We start from the raw sequence: 17,935 nt of genomic DNA on the forward strand, positions 1-17,935 counted from the left end.
TTTTGATAAGGATTACATTGAATCTGTAGATTGCCTTGGGTAATATGGTCATTTTATCAATAATAATTTTTCCACTCCATGAACATGATATATAAAGATGTTGGAAAGCCATCTGTATGTGTCTTCTTCAATTTATTTTATCAGTGTTTTAGAGTTTTCTTAGTACAGGTCTTTTACCTCCTTAGTTACATTTATTTCTAGGTATCTTATTCTTTTTTTATTTATTGATTGATTTTTTTTGGGGGGTACACCAAGTTCAATCATCTGTTTTTATACACATATCCCCATATTCCCTCCCTCCCTTGACTCCCCCCCACCCTCCCTCGAGTGCCCCCCACCCTCCCCATCCCAGTCCTCTAAGGCATCTTCCATCCTCGAGTTGAACTCCCTTTGTTGTACAGCAACTTCCCACTGGCTATCTATTTTACAGTTGGTAGTATATATATGTCTCTGCTACTCTCTCGCTTCGTCTCAGCTTCCCCTTCACCCCCCGCCCCCTTAAACCTCGAGTTCTCCAGTCCATTCTCTGCACCTGCATCCTTGTTCTTGTCACTGAGTTCATCAGTACCACTTTTAGAGTCCGTATATGTGAGTTAGCATACAATATTTGTCTTTCTCTTTCTGACTTACTTCACTCTGTATGACAGACTGTAGGTCTATCCACCTCATGACATATAGCTCCATCTCATCCCTTTTTATAGCTGAGTAATATTCCATTGTATATATATGCCACATCTTCTTTATCCATTCATTTGTTGATGGGCATTTCGGTTGCTTCCATGTCCTGGCTATTGTAAATAGTGCTGCAATAAACATTATGGTACATGTTTCTTTTGGGATTATGGTTTTCTTTGGGTATATGCCCAGGAGTGGGATTACTGGATCATATGGTAGTTCTATTTGTAGTTTTTTAAGGAACCTCCAAATTGTTTTCCATAGTGGCTGTACCAACTTACAGTCCCACCAACAGTGCAGGAGAGTTCCCTTTTCTCCACACCCTCTCCAACATTTGTTGTTTCCAGATTTTTGTGATGATGGCCATTCTGATCGGTGTGAGGTGATACCTCATTGTGGCTTTGACTTGCATTTCTCTGATGATTAGTGATGTCGAGCATCTTTTCATGTGTGTGTTGGCCATCTGTATGTCTTCTTTGGAGAAGTGTCTATTTAGGTCTTCCACCCATTTGTGGATTGGGTTATTTGCTTTTTTGGTATTAAGCTTCATGAGCTGCTTGTATATTTTGGAGGTTAATCCTTTGTCCGTTGTTTCATAGGCAACTATTTTTTCCCATTCTGAGGGTTGCCTTTTAGTCTTGTTTATGGTTTCTTTCGCTGTGCAAAAGCTTTTAAGTTTCATGAGGTCCCAATTGCTTATTCTTGATTTTATTTCCATGATTCTAGGAGGTGGGTCCAAAAGGATGTTGCTTTGATGGATGTCATAGAGTGTTCTGCCTATGTTTTCCTCTAGGAGTTTTATAGTGTCTGGCCTTACATGTAGGTCTTTAATCCATTTGGAGTTTATTTTTGGGTACGGTGTTAGGAAGTGTTCTAATTTCATTCTTTTACATGTTGCTGTCCAATTTTCCCAGCACCACTTATTGAAGAGGCTGTCTTTTTTCCATTGTATACTCGTGCCTCCTTTGTCAAAGATAAGGTGCCCATATGTGTTTGGGCTTACTTCTGAGTTCTCTATTCTATTCCATTGATCTTCCTTTCTATTTTTGTGCCAGTACCATACTGTCTTGATCACTATGGCCTTGTAGCATAGTTTGAAGTCAGGAAGCCTGATTCCACCAACTCCATTTTTCCTTCTCAAGATTGCTTTGGCTATTTGGGGTCTTTTGCGTTTCCATACAAATCATAAGATTTCTTGCTCTAGTTCTGTGGAAAATGCCATTGGTAATTTGATTGGGATTGCATTGAATCTGTAAATTGCTTTGGGTAGTACAGTGATTTTCACAATGTTGATTCTTCCAATCCAGGAACATGGTATGTCCCTCCATCTGCTGGTGTCTTCTTTGATTTCTTTCATCAATGTCTTAAAGTTTTCTGCATACAGATCTTTTGCCTCCTTAGGCAGGTTTATTCCTAGGTATTTGATTCTTTTTGTTGCAATGGTGAATGGGAGAGTTTCCTTAATTTCTCTTTCTGCTCTTCCGTTGTTCGTGTATAGGAATGCAAGAGATTTCTGTGCATTAATTTTGTATCCTGCTACTTTACTAAACTCATCAATTAGTGCTAGCAGTTTTCTGGGAGAGTCTGCAGGGTTTTCTATATATAATATCATGTCATCTGCAAAGAGTGACAATTTTACTTCTTCTTTTCCAATTTGGATCCCTTTTATTTCATTTTCTTCTCTGATTGCTGTGGCTAAAACTTCCAAAACTACGTTGAATAATAATGGTGAGAGTGGACACCCTTGTCTTGTTCCTGTTCTTAGAGGGAATTCTTCCAGTTTTTCCCCATTGAGAATGATGTTGGCTTTTGGTTTCTCATATATGGCTTTTATTATGTTGAGGTAATTTCCTTCTATGCCCATTTTCTGGAGAGCTTTTATCATAAATGGATGTTGAACTTTCTCAAAAGCTTTTTCTGCATCTATTGAGATGATCATATGGTTTTTATCCTTCAATTTGTTGATATGATGTATCACATTGATTGATTTGCATATATTGAAGAATCCTTGCATCCCAGGGATAAACCCCACTTGATCATGGTGTATGATTTTTTTAATGTGCTGTTGGATTCTGTTAGCTAGTATTTTGTTGAGGATTTTTGCATCTATATTCATCAGTGATATTGGTCTGTAGTTTTCTTTTTTTGTGACATCTTTGCCTGGTTTTGGTATCAGGGTGATGGTAGCCTCGTAGAATGAGTTTGGGAGTGTTCCTCCATCTGCGATATTTTGGAAGAGTTTGAGAAGAATAGGTGTTAGCTCTTCTCTAAGTGTTTGATAGAATTCGCCCATGAATCCGTCTGGTCCTGGGCTTTTGTGTGTTGGGAGATTTTTAATCACTGCCTCAATTTCCATACTTGTGATAGGTCTGTTCATGGTTTCTATTTCTTCCTGGTTCGGTCTTGGAAAATTGTATTTTTCTAAGAATGTATCCATTTTTTCCAGGTTATCCAATTTATTGGCATATAGTTGCTTGTAGTAGTCTCTCATGATGTTTTGTATTTCTGAGGTGTCCGTTGTGACTTCTCCTTTTTCATTTCTAATTCTGTTGACTTGCATCTTCTCCCTTTTTTTCTTGATGAGTCTGGCTAATGGTTTATCAATGTTGTAAATCTTCTCAAAGAACCAGCTTTTAGTTTTATTTATTTTTGCTATGGTTTCCTTCCTTTCTTTTTCATTTATTTCTGCTCTGATCTTTATGATTTCTTTCCTTCTGCTCCCTTTGGGGTTTCTTTGTTCTTCTTTCTCTAGTTGTTTTAGGTGTAAGGTTAGGTTGTTTATTCGATAATTTTCTTGTTTCTTAAGGTAGGACTGTATTGCTATAAACTTCCCTCTTAGAACTGCTTTCGCTGTGTCCCATAGGTTTTGGGTTGTTGTGTTTTCATTGTCATTTGTTTCTAGATATTTTTTGATTTCCTCTTTGATTTCCTTAGTGATTTCTTTGTTGTTTAAGAGTGAATTGTTTAGCCTCCATGTGTTTGTATTTTTTGCAGTTTTTTTCCTGTAATTGATATCTAATCTCATGGTGTTGTGGTCTGAGAAGATGCTTGATATGATTTCAATTTTCTTGAATTTGCTGAGGTTTGATTTGTGACCCAAGATGTGATCTATCCTGGAAAATGTTCCGTGTGCACTTGAGAAGAAAGTGTAGTCTGTCGTTTTTGGATGGAATGTCCTATAAATATCAATGAAGTCAAGATGGTCTAATGTGTCATTTAAAGCTTTTGTGTCTTTATTTATTTTCTGTTTGGATGATCTGTCCATTGATGTAAGTGGGGTATTCAAGTCTCCCACTGTTATTGTGATACTGTCGATGTCCCCTTTTATAGCTGTTAGCATTTGCCTTATGTATTCAGGTGCTCCTATATTGGGGGCATAGATATTTACCATTGTGATATGTTCTTCTTGAATGGATCCCTTGATCATTATGTAGTGTCCTTCCTTATCTCTTTTAATAGTCTTTAGTTTAAAGTCTAATGTGTCTGATATGAGTATTGCTACTCCAGCTTTCTTTTGACTTCCATCTGCATGGAATATCTTTTTCCATCCCTTTACTTTCAGCCTATATGTATCCCTTGGTCTGAAGTGGGTTTCTTGTAGGCAGCATATAGAAGGGTCTTGTTTTTGTATCCATTCAGCCAGTCTGCATCTTTTGGTTGGAGCATTTAATCCATTTACATTTAAAGTGATTATTGACCTGTGTGTTCCAAATACCATTTTCTTAATTGTCTTGGGTTTGTATTTGTAGGTGTTTTCCTTTTCTTGTGTTTCCTACTTAGAGAAGTTCCTTTAGCACTTGTTGTAAGGCTGGTTTGGTGGTGCTGAATTCTCTTAACTTTTGCTTGTCTGTGAAGCTTTTGATTTCTCCATTGACTCTGAATGAGATTCTTGCTGGGTAGAGTATTCTTGCCTGTAGGTATCTGTAGGTATCTCTCTTTCAGGACTTTCAGTATATCCTGCCATTCCCTTCTGGCCTGCAGAGTTTCTGCAGAAAGGTCAGCTGTTATCCTTATGGGTTTTCCCTTCTATGTTATTTGTTGCTTTTCTCTTGCTGCTTTTAATATTTTTTCTTTGTGTTTAATTGTCATTAGTTTGATTAATATGTGCCTTGGTGTATTTCTCCTTGGGTTTATTCTGTATGGGACTCTCTGTGCTTCTTGGATTTGGTTAATTATCTCCTTTCCCATGTTGGGGAAGTTTTCCACTATAACCTCTTCAAATATTTTCTCAGACCCTTTCTTGTTTTCTTCTTCTTCTGAGATGCCTATAATTTGAATGTTGGTACGCTTAATGTTATCACTGAGGTCTCTGAGACTGTCTTCTATTCTTTTTATTCTTTTTTCTTTTTCCTTCCCTGTGGCATTTATTTCCCCCATTCTGTCTTCCAACTCACTTATTCGTTCTTCTGCCTCAGTCATTCTGCTGGTTATAGCATCTAGAGTATTTTTAATTTCAGTTATTTTGTTATCCATTGTTGTTTGTTTTTCTGAGTTCTTTTGAACTGTTTCTTGTACTTTCTCTATTTTGTTATCGAGATTCTGTATCATTTTTACTATCATTACTCTGAATTCTTTTTCAGGCAATTTTCCTATTTTGTCTTCATTTATTTGGTCTTGTGGGTTTTTTTCCTGCTCCTTTGCCTGCATGGTGTTTCTTTGTTTCCTCATGGTTGTCCAAACTTTTGGGGTTGCTTGTCCTGGTGATAGAGGTGTTTATAGAAGACTGTCCAAGCCTCAGACTAATGTCCAAGTATTGGATTAAACAAATACTAATCTAGGAAACACATACATATATAAGACACACAATTACTGAATCCATTAGGACATAAGGTTCTGGAAAGACCTGACAGAACCCCAGTGTGCTATCAGATATTCAAAGGAAAACCCAACAGAAATTGACAACTGAAACAGAACAAATCAGAGACAAAAGCTAAAGCAAACAAACAAACAAATAACACCTAACACATACAAACATTAATCCAGGGAGATTTTGTAAGCTAGGATCAAATATAGAAAAGAGCTAGAGTACCACCAGACAGAATGGAGGTTCTCAGAATGAAATTAGACAGTTGTACTAAGAACTAAGATAAAGACAAAAACCTAATATTAAATACCAAGGCGGTGCGTCATCTGGAGAATAGAGCAAGGAGTCTGAGCAGATCGATAGTGTTGCTTATAAGTATGTTAAGATAAAATAAACTTAAAATGGCTGGAAGAAAGGGGCACAGAAGAGCATAGTGTGGTTGGAAATATGGAAATAAAAAGAAAGGAATAGAAATGTATAAAAGATAGGGATGAAAGGAAAGTATGAGAGATATATTGTCCGTAGTACCAAAAACTTAGCTAGATGTAGAAGTATATAAAAAGGCAAAAAAATGAAAATAGAATAAAAACTATCATTAAAAAAATTTTGTTATAAAACTTGTAGATCCCTTAGGACTAATATCGTAATTAATAAAGAAAAAAAAGAGAGAGAAAAAAAAAATCCAGAACTGATCCCAGAATGGACCAGTTCAATAGGATCAATACTAATATTTCTGTTTCCTTAGAGTCTCAGCTGTAAGTGTCCTTCTACTCACCTTGGGTGTTTTTGCATTATTCTGTGACCAGCAGAGCTTCCTTTATTTTTCGTCTGTAAGCGTTGGTGTGTGGGGAGGGAGAGGGTACAATAGTGGCTCCTTCCCCTGGGAGTGAGTGAGCAGTGGCGCACTGTTGTTTCAGTCAGGCTTGGAGGTGCCTGTTGCAGAGGGACGCTGGTGGGTCAGGTGTAAACAGAAAGTCTTAGTGTTGGGCCTCTCTCGGGGTTTTTTTTTTTTTTTTTTTTTTTCTCAGCAGCCTCCTTGCTGCTGGCATTCCAAGGGGTTTTAATCTAGCCCAGCCGGAGTGCCTGAGGGTGCTTGTTATCCCTGAGTGCCTTAGGTGGCCTGCAGGGCGTCTCTCCACTGCCAGCTGCAGAGGCCCCAAAAGGGAGAGAGAGGCTATGCGCGTGGCTCCTCCCCCCTGCCTGTGAGCCTGCAGCTTCCAGCCGCCATCATGGCTGGGCAGCTCTCAGGGACGGGCACTCCTCTCCGCGGACCTCTTCCCTCCTGTCCTCTCGGTCTGTCACCTTACTGGCAACAATGTTTCTCACCCTGAACCAGCTCTCCGGTTCCCACGCTCCTGCTCCCGGACCCTCTGTTCAGCTGTGGATCGATGTCTCAGTCCGGGAACGCTGAGCTGCGGTGCAGACCCTCCATATGTTTCTCACTCCCTCCCGTCTGCCACAGCTCTGCCGCTTCACCTTCTTTGAGCTGTTGTAGATGCCTCCCTACCTGTTATGTCGGGCTCCTTGCGGTCCTTTCTGGTGTCTGAGGCTGTCTGCCAGTGTTCAGCTGGTTCTCTGTGGGAATTATTGCGTCCTTCGGTGCATTCCCAATGCATCTGTGGAGAGGGATGCATTCCACATCCCTCTACTTCACCGCCATCTTTTTAGGTATCTTATTCTTTTTGATGCAATTGTAATTTGGATCATTTTCTTAATTTCTCTTTCTGATAGTTTGTTGGTAGTGTAGAAACACAACTGATTCTGTATATTAATTTTGTATGCTGTGACTTTATTGAATTCATTGATGAGTTATAATAGTTTTTTGGTAACATCTTTAGAATTTTCCATATATTGGATCTTGCTGTCTGCAAACAGTGATAGTTTTACTTTTTGCCTTACAGTTAGATTTCTTTCATTTCTTTTTCCTGTGTGAATGCTGTGGCTATTACTTCCAATACTATGTTTAATAAAAGTGGCAAGAGTGGGCTCTTTGTCTTAGTCCTGATCTTAGAGGAAATACTTTGAGCCTTTTTTACATTGCGTATGATGTCAACTTGTAGCCTTGTCATATATGGCCTTTATTACTTTGTGATATGTTTCCTCTATACCCACTTTGTTGAACATTTTTTTTTTATCATAAATGAATGTTGAATTGTGTCAAAAGCTTTTGCTACATCTATTGAGATGATTGTATGATTTTTATTGTTCAGTTTGTTAACAAATACCACATTGATTGAGAATATTGAACCATCTTTCATTCTTGGGATAAATCCTACTTGTTCATGATGATCTTTTCAATGTATTGTTGAATTCGGTTTGCTAATATTTTGTTGAGGATTTTTGCATCTATGTTCATCAATGGCAGTGGCCTGTAATTTTTGTATATGTGTGTTGTATCTTTGGTTTTGGTATGAGGGTGAGTTACACTCTTAATTATGACTTTGTATTACATCTTGATATCTTCCAGGCAAATTGAGTTACCTTGTTTTTTTCTTTAAAGTATTATTGTTCTACTCTTTGCTCTTTTGTGTAACTTTAAGAATCTACTTATAAAGTGCTATAAAAATGCATATTAACATTTTTATTGAAATTGTTAAAATGTTTTAGATTTTAGATTATTTTATAGAATAATGACTCCAAGATATTAAATATTTCCATTAATAAACATGTTTTTATATATCTTCATAGTCAGATCTTTTTTAAATGTCCTTTAGGGATTCTTTAGTGTTTTTTTATGATTATTAATTACAATAAATTCCATGGCTACATGCTGATGGCATCCAAATTTTTCTCTCCATGCCAGACCTCTGTCCTAAAGGCCAGACTCAGATACTTAGTTTGCCCTTGACATTTTCACATTGACATCTAGAAGACATCTAAAACTTAAAATGGCCAAAATAGAACAAATGATTTTTCCATCCCCACCTCATTCTGCTTCTTCTTCAGTCTTATACTGATTTTAGTTAATTGCATGGGCTTTCACCTAGTTGACTGGGGAAAAACCTAGAGATTTTACTTTTTTTATTCAGTAAATATTTATTGAATATATACTATGTGGTAGGCATTATTTATGCAACTGGGGAGTAAACAGTAAAGAAAACAAAAATTAGACAAAAATTCTTGCCCTTGTGAAGTTTACATTCTAATGATATCTAATGGCTGCTTTTCCTATTTAATCCATTAACAAACTCTATCAATTTCACCAAAAATAGTTATCTTGAATCTACCTACTTTTCTCCATCTTGTTTGTCAACATCATAACCTATGCCACCATCATCTATCTTTGACTACAGAAATATCATCTTATATGGTTTCCATGCTTACACTCATTTCTCTCATGTACTTTCTACATAAAGGCCAAAGTAAAATTTTAGAAATGTTTATTATAGCAATTGCTTTCCTTAGTCCTTTACAGTAAAATGAAAACTTCTTTTAATGGCTTATTCAGACTTAATATGAAATTCCTACCAGCTTAACTTTCAGCTGTACTTCATATTATTTTCCTTTTCACTCATTAGATCTCTGCACATTGGCCTTTCTGTTTCTAGAATACAATAATCTCCTTCCCACCTGAGGGAGTTTGCACTTGGTAATTTCCCAGTGTGTTTTTCTCATATGGCCATATGGACAGCTTCTGTTATGTTTAATTTGTGAGAACTGAGCTCAAATATCATCTTCTAGACATCCATCTCCCTGTTACTTCTTGAGCTATAACCTATTATGTCACCGTATTTATTTCTTTTAAAGTCTCTCCTTTTAGATTCTACAAACAAGCAATATCATATAACACTTGTCTTTCTGCATCTACTACAATTTGAAATTATATTTTATATTAGTTTGTAACTTTTTATTGTATACCATCCACACTCAAACATAAAGTTCATGAAGGCAATGATTTATTCTTCCTTGTCACTACTTATGTCTCCCATACCTAGAAGAAATGCAGCATATATTGTATGCTCAATAACTATCTGTCCAATATATAAGTGAATGATAGGGTTTCTAGAATGTTAAATCATTCTATATTCATAGAGGGCAGCAAGATTTTTTGCAACATCTTTTACAATACTTTTCCTAACAAGGCAAGTTTGTTTGTTTTTTTTTTTTTTGACAATGTGAAAAAAAAATTACCTTATAATTAGTTTGAGTTGTAACTGATGAAAAACAAAATCCTTAAAATGGTTGATTAATGTATAGTTGCTAACCATGGGTGAGCCCTCTACTGCTGGGCTGCAATCTGCTCTTGGCCTGGCTCATTTCAGTGTTTTACTAGTGATTTGGATAAAATCATAGAATTATGTTCTTAAAATTTTCAGTTAAAAGTAAGAGGATAAAGGAACTATATTAGCTGAAAGAGTCACAAAGAATTTGAATATTCAAAATACGGACTAAATATCAGTATCCAGATGAAATATAATAGGTATAAGTATTAAACCATGTATACTGGGCACTATAAATCAAATTTAAAAATAGAGAATGGAGTAAACATAGCTTGGCAAAAATTTACTCTTCTAAAGGCTTAGAAGTTTTGATTGATAATTATCTCGGTGTGAATCAACAATGTGGTATAGCTGTCAGAAAAGACTAGCATGATTTAACATTTTTTCATCAAAGAATAAGTTCTAAAACTTATTCTCAGCCTTCTTTGTACTTCAAAATTATTTTTTCAAGCTGTATATTTTTTGTATGGTATGTCTTGAAATTTGGAATTAGTAGGTCTAGAGCGCACCCCAATTGTATGTGTGTGTGTGTGTATGTACATGTGCGTGTAAGCTCCATTTTGGCAATATCTATTAAAATGAAATATGCACATAGGTCCACTAATGCCATTTCCAGCAATTTATAGTACAGATATATGTTTGCACATGCACAAAAGCCTATGGCAAGTTTTTAAAAATCTTTTCTTAATTGAATTAAAGTTGACGTAGAGTATATATTAGTTTCAGGTATACGTCATCTTGCTTTGATATGTTTGTACATAATGAAATTATTACCGCAATGTCTAGTTACCATATCTCACCATACAGAGTTATTACAATATTATTGACTATATTCCCTATGCTGTATGTCTTGTCCCTGTGATTTATTTATTTTATAGCTGGACATTTGTACCTCTTAATCCCCTTCACCTATTTTGCCTGTCCCCCCACCACCTCCCTCTTGGCACCACCACTTTGTTATGAGCATGGTTTTTATGCAGCTTTATCTGTAATGACAAAAGCTAGAACCAAACTAAATATCAGTTAGCAGAGAATGTTACAAGTTGTTTAAAGTAGTAAGTTGGCTCAGTATGTGTTTGGTATGGAAGATACCCAAGATAACTGAAAAAGGTACATTTCAGATGAGTATGTATATTATCCCACTTATATGAAAAAAAAAAAGAAGATTGAGCCATATGTTTATGTACTCACAGGAAATTTTTCGAAAAGGTTCTCATGAAAATTTTAATACTGTTTACTTCCAAGAAGTGAGGCTAGAGACATGGAACAGGATACTTTCACATTTCATTTTATTTCTTTAAGGGCTCTTAGTTTAACCAGAAATAGGTATTTTCTTAATTTCAAAACAAAACCTAACCAATTAAAGAATCCTAGATTAATTCTGGAGTGAGTCAGGTTGAAAAAACTCAGGGCAGAAGGAGCTGAGGGGGCTGCACTCAAATCCTGTTTGTTAAATACCATTGAATTCACTTAGGTTTCAGTGAACTGGATCATCCTGGTTCTTACTGTGTCTAGAGGACTACAACTATAATACTTTTCCCAGTTACAGGTGTCACACTTTTAAAAGATTGTCACCTGGAGCATGTTTAGCAGAGAATATCTGAAATAGTGACATGACTTGAAACAATGCCATATAAAAAACTCATAAAAGCAACAGGGAATTTTTAGCCAGGAAAAGGTAAGATGTGGAGAAACATGATCACTACCATCAAATCTTCAGAGGGCTATGATGTGAAAGACTTGTTCTGAAGGTCCCTGCGGGGCAGAACTGCAACCTATGAGCAAGGGCTAGAAAGACACAAATTTCATCTCAATATAGAATGAATTTTCTACAGGAGCTGTCCTGGGAGAAATTTGACTTTGTTGAGAAGGAGGGATTTGGAGTTTCTAAATGCCACAGACATATAAGGAGGGTGATCTTTAGATCAAGCTATTGTGTAGAGAGTGAGAAGTTGGCCTACAAGCCTTTAAATGCCCAATCCTGAGATCCTCTCATGGATCTGTTTTTTATATAAAGGAGAGAAATGTGATCTGGATGATAGTGTTGCTGGCGTGCTATAGCTCAATCTGGCAGAAGGATAAAACTATCACTATCTAAGGGCCTAATCCTTGTTCCATTTTAACAAGTCACTTGGGAGGTTATTTTGAAAGTGAACATTTTATATTTGCAAATGGCACAAATATGAGAAAGATAGACAGAATTCAGGGTTCTAAAATATATTGATAATTTGGAATAATGTTTGAAAACTCATAAACTAAAATTTAATAAGAGTAAATGTAAAGTCAGGGCCTTAGGTTAAATGAAATCTGTTGCACAAGAGGGTAGGGAAAACATTGCTTATCAAAAGCACCTGGAGCATCAGGAGTTGAGATGGACATTTGTTACTTAATTCACTAAATTTCCAACACTGTTCCATGAAAGCATTTTCATGGTGAAATTAGATCTGTAGAGTTAGATTTCTTTTAAAGTAAAATTTATTCAACTTTTTATTCAAAATTTATCTTTTCTGCTTTTCTACTTCTATTTATGTATGTTCATCAAAAACAAGTGACATTTGTATAGCTGACACAATTATAATAGTCAGTAGCATGATGTGGGGACCATCATACAGCTTTAGAATGATTATGGTGCTTAGCTTGTGGAATATGGGAAGATTCCCAATGTACTTGGCACAGGAACGTCCACATCTAGAATACTGTGTGGGTTCAGGCCCTGCAGTTTAAGGGCTAGGTAGAAAAAGAATGAGTTGTTTTAAACCAGCCTGATCACTGGAAGTGATTTTTAAACAGAAGTCAAATAGGCTATGCCTTGTCAAAGATGTTGGAAAGATAATTTATTTATTGGGTGGTAAATGTATTAGATGGTCTTAAATAAGATTCTTTAATTAGTAAAAAGCACAGTGAAAACTTTGGATATTTTCCCTTATGGTGAATACACTTACACTCAATCAGGCAGATTTTCACAGGTGCTTAGGTTTTCCAAAATCAAGTCAAGTTTTCAAATCTCTGTCATGTTTGAATCAATATCTGGTTCAGCTTTGCTATATCTTCTTCTGTTTATCCCTTTCATCAAATGGTACACGATGATCTGAAAGAACTAAAACAACTTGCAGAGGCATCTAGTTTACTTTCAGTCATGTGTTTGGGGATATATTTTTATAAATTGCTTATTGAAAATCTATAATTACTTTCCAAAAGGGTTGTACATTAGGTATGTTGAAAAGTAGGGAGGAAAGTCAAAGTTGTTCCAGACATAGGTTTGTGAAGTATAAAATAACAAAGTACCTGGGGGAGGGTGTGCACTGAAGATCACCTGCATTTATATTTAAACATGGAAAAATAAAACCTCCATGAGGGTAGGATCCCGTAACATATCCTAAGAATAGTGCCTGACACATAGTGTGTACTCAGTACATGTTTATGGAGTGAATGTTTATATCTGCGTGAACTTATTTTGTATTACAGACATTGACAGGTAGATACTGATAGCCAGCACTATTCCTCATCCTTCTTTGTTCTCTAGGTGTAGAACCTCCCAATTTCTAACCATTTCTAACCAAAGTGATAAAAGGTCCCAATATGACACTTTGTCTGCTTGAAGTGCAAGTCATGTGAAGTGACTGGCATTATCTGTCTCTGCGTGGACAGGATTGTTTTGTTATAACAGCAGCTTGTTCTGAGTTAAGTTATGATGTGTTACTGTATTTAGTACATGCTTCAGTAAGGGCATTGGGCTATCACTTTCGAATGGAAAAGCATATCCTGATTTGTATGATTTTTTGTTGTTTTTATGATCAAGAAGCTGTCATATCTGTGAATTGAAAGCACTTAATTTTCTAAGTATCATACTCTGGAGAAGCAGATATGTTTTCTTTCATCTTTTGTAGATGATGATGGATGTTTTGTTTGCAACTAAACAATATAGAACTCAAATAATCAATTTAGAATAATCATATTCTTTAAGAATCCCAGAGTGTACCTATGAGAGTTGTGATGGGCCTTTTACAATTATACCTAATTTATTTCTTTTCTCTTCATAGAATGGCAAAAAAAATTCTAAGATTTTGGAAACCAAGAGTCATGTAAGACCATTAAAAGGCTCAAATGAGGTTATCATTTTTTAAGAGATAATTATGATTGACTTGTTGATCCTCAAGACTATCAAGGGTGATTTCAGACTGGAAGCCTAGGATCCGTCTCTTCTCTGTGATGTTGTGATATTTATGTGGAGAGACAGTGCCTGAGAAAGCTGTGAAGACAGTTGGTTTCCAAGCCTGGAAATTAAGCTCTGTATTATTGTAGTATCATTGTTCTAAATCCTGTCCTGATTACACAGTCAGCCACTCCCTTCCACTGAATCCAAAGATCTCTTAATCCAGCAGATATTTTATGACCACCTATGACGAGCATCCGTGAAACTAGGGCAAGCAAGGAGCAGGGAGTAAGGATTCATGGGGTACCCGCTAAAACAGTTCTCAGGAATAAGGTCTGGGTTCAACTAAGAGGGGCTTTATCTAAGAAAATTAGAGGTTATGTGTCTTGGAAGAAGAAATAGAAGTTGTAGAAGAGAAGTCATAGTCATCAAGTTTTAGTGAAGACGTGGGGTCAAAGTTAGATAACGTTTTAAAAGTAAGTAGCCAGTAGCCAGAACTAATTGTAATTCCAAATGAAGGCCAAGGCAATAATTTCAGAATTAATCACAGACCAGAGAGCCTATGCTGGAGCTCTCATTTATGCTCATGGTGTATGCTGTTATATTAAGCATGTTAGCATAAAGGATCTGTGCCAGCCTCTATAAAGTTCTAGTTATAGAAAGGAAAAAAAAAAAAGATGGAGCTTTACTACATTACATTTCCAATGAGAAGGGAAAACATATTATCAGGTAGAAACAAAGTGGTGTTAGAGAAGAATACATGAAATGCCACAGAGGCTAGAGATTCATGTCAGGGTATTCTGGGAGGACTCTCAGAAAAGTGATGTTTTCTATAGGCCTTAAAGGATAAGCAAGATTTGGACATTTGGGACAATGTGAAAAGGGCATTCTAAGCAGAGGAGGTGGGAAAGTATATAACTGAAACTGAAAAAAAGTAAGTAATTGAATCTTTCTAAGCCATGCTGTTAATTAGTGAGATCTCCTGGCATTTTGGATGGGACAATTCTTTGTAGTAGGGACAGTCACCGTGATGGGGTTCTGCATGCCAGAAAACCTAGAATCTAGGGCACTAGATACATAATCACCACCTCCCCCGGCCTAGTCTTTGTGATAACCAAAAATGACTCCATACATTTCCAAGTGCTTTCTAGGAGATATTGCCTCATTAGAGAAGAAGTTGGAGGGCATAGGCTGTAGAAAAGGGAGAGGTTGGATCCACAGTTGAAGCAAAGGTTGCAGCCCTTACTGCCAAGTGAAAGAATTTAGGTTTGGAATTTAGTAGAAGATGGCAAGTCGTTACCAGTTTTGAGTAGGAGAGTGACATCATCACAGCTTTGCTTCCTGGGTATTAATCTGGGAACTATGTGTCTACTGCATGGAAAAGGGGATAGGCAGGACCAGTTAAGAGATTATTTAATATTATTATATATACGGAAGTCAGAATTTGAATGGGACATGAGAATAAAAAAATTATAGATAGGAGAAATTGTAAATGGACTATATGTTACAAACTGACCAGAAATTGAAAACAAATTACATGATGGTGATGATGGAGGTAAAGGGGATAAATTTTTGATGGTTCTGTCTTTTACCTGGGAGGATAGTGGTTCTGTTAGGAAAAATTGGAAATATGATGAAAGAAGAGTCACATTAGGGCATGAATTAATATATTTAAAGTGCTACCTGAACATCCAAGTAGTACCTTAGATACATTTAAAGTACTCTCAACATTAGGTTGAAATTATAGCAAAAAACACATATAAGAACTTGAGATATCACAGCTAGATATAGTAGCCATTCATATAGAGGCGATGGTTAAAACCACACATGTAGGACAAGATCACTAAAGAGCAAGAGAAAATAAAAGGATCAAAGGCAGAATCTTAAGAAAACACATCTAGGAGAGAAGAAGAGGAACCTGAGAAAGAACAGTCATTGAAGTAAGAGGAAATTCAGGAACGGGTGGTTTGGTGGAAGCCTGGCTGGTGGAGCATGTCAGCACAGTGGACAGCAATGCCATGTGCTCTAGAGAGGTCCAGTAGGATGAGTACTGACAAGTTTCTGGTGGAGCTGGAAATTAGGAAGTCAGCAGTGATCTTAACAAGAGAGGTTCTGGTGGCATTGTGGAAAAGGAGGAGAAAGTGGGGCTGGAAGATATATTTCTAGGTTGTTTTCCCTTAGGCATTGAAAAGTAAACCTAACTGTGGAAGAGAAAAAATACTGGGAAGCCCCACTTTGCAGACTTTTACCATAGAGTCCTACCATAACTTTTACTTCCAATTAATTTTTTAATATTGCTTTTCATCTCCAGAATTTATACAGTACATTAGGTCTTTAAGCAGTTCTAACAGTGTTCTCTAAATTATGTTTTTATTCTGTGGGCTCAGGCTCATGGAGCTAAATATGAATAGGACCTATTGCAGATTTTTGATGTGTTAAATAAGATATCCTGGATTTACAGGTGAGTAACACTTAAATGATCTTAAATACATAGATTAGAAAAACAGTTTTAGAACTTAAGATACTACTATGCAATTCAAAAGGTAATGTTAGTGCTGAAAATATTTGGTTGGTCACGCTATTCTTAAATGTCACTTTAAATGTGAGCCTGAAATGAGTTATGTCAGTACCAGGATATTTAACCAAATGGAGCATGTCTGCAGCTGTTTCTCCCAAGAACTTTGCCTTGAGGATTAAATGAAAATTACCTGTAGCTGTGTGTCCTGAAAACCTCTGTACCCAGTCATGACAACCTCACTGAAAGCTCCTTATACAAATCTAAGCAATCATTCATCCCCATCCTTGTCTTATGACCAAGATTCCAAATTATAGTTCTGTAACTGAAAGATTCTGAGCTCTCCTTTTATGTATTATGATTGCCAGCAGCACTGAGCCCTACACCCAGATTTAGATTCAGAGGGATTTTCTGCGTTCTTTCCAGGAGAGGGGCGTTCCACTTCCATGTCCACACTGAATCAGAAGCATGGAAGTGTCGGATGACCTCCCGTTTCTTGAAATATACACTGAGTATAGGACAATGACCTGGGAAAGTCAGTTTTAAGACAGTAATGGAATAGGCTTAAGAATAAATGTGAAAAAAATATATCTGTAGACCAACAGACTTTTTTTTTTTTTTTTAGTTTTATAGTTTCTATTCTAAAGTTGCCTTTGCTGACAGTGTTCCATAAAATAAAATACTGTGCCATTTTGGGTCAGCCAGGGAGAATGGGACTAGGAGAACTGGAAACAATTTGAACAGACATACCATTATCACATGTGCTCAGTATAAAAGGCAATGTGCTGATACCAGATCAAGGGGAGTGAAACAGAACTGTGCTGAGGTCTAGATTGTTGTTCCATGAGATAGAATCAACTAGGTTGGGAAATTTATTAGAGTCAAAATGGTGTTTCTAGTAAGTAGCAAAGTGTTAATAAAGCATTAAGTAGTTTATATTTTTAAAAGTAGCTTTAATCTCTATTTTGGCCTACTCTTTCAGAAATAACAGTCACTGTACTTATGCCATAATAAAATTCCACACTTCATCTAATGAAAACAATGTGAGTTAAAAATCTCACAAAATAAACATACTTTTTTTTTCAATCCTTGCTCCTTGAAAGCCCTGAACCTGCTTTTGGATACATACACACCTTCTGAATATGTAACACTTGGTAACAAAGTCCACTGAGGAAGAGACGGCCATCTGTCATGCAACTGGGATGTGGCAGGTGCTTTCCCGGAGTTTTCATACTTAATTCTTGTGACAGTCTTGTAACATCGAATTATTGGACTAGTTTTATGTATAAAGAAGAAGAAATTCAAACATGTTAAGTAAGTTGCCCAAGGTTAAGGAATCAAAAAATAAATGCTTCAGGATTTGGATACTAACATTCTTCTTGATTTTAGAGGAATTATTTCAACAGAGTTTTTTATCTATTCATATCTGTGTGATTCTCCAAAGAACATAGACTTTTTTTCTGTTTCTCCTTGCTGTAAAAATGGTGATAAAGAAAATTTCTCAGGAATCTTTACTTTCAACATAGAGTTGGTAATGCCTTTTGACCCTCATGTCTTTAGGGCTTGCT

The 17,935-nt window shown here is 36.5% G+C and overlaps 1 protein-coding gene across 1 annotated transcript in view; it reads left to right on the forward strand.

Annotated features, from left to right (window-relative positions):
* CTNNA3 (catenin alpha 3) overlaps positions 1-17,935 on the forward strand; it is a 1,725,716-nt gene that overhangs the window by 1,127,156 nt on the left and 580,625 nt on the right. The window lies entirely within an intron of this gene.

Source organism: Hippopotamus amphibius, chromosome 5 (assembly GCF_030028045.1).
Source record: "Hippopotamus amphibius kiboko isolate mHipAmp2 chromosome 5, mHipAmp2.hap2, whole genome shotgun sequence".
NCBI lineage: Eukaryota > Metazoa > Chordata > Mammalia > Artiodactyla > Hippopotamidae > Hippopotamus > Hippopotamus amphibius.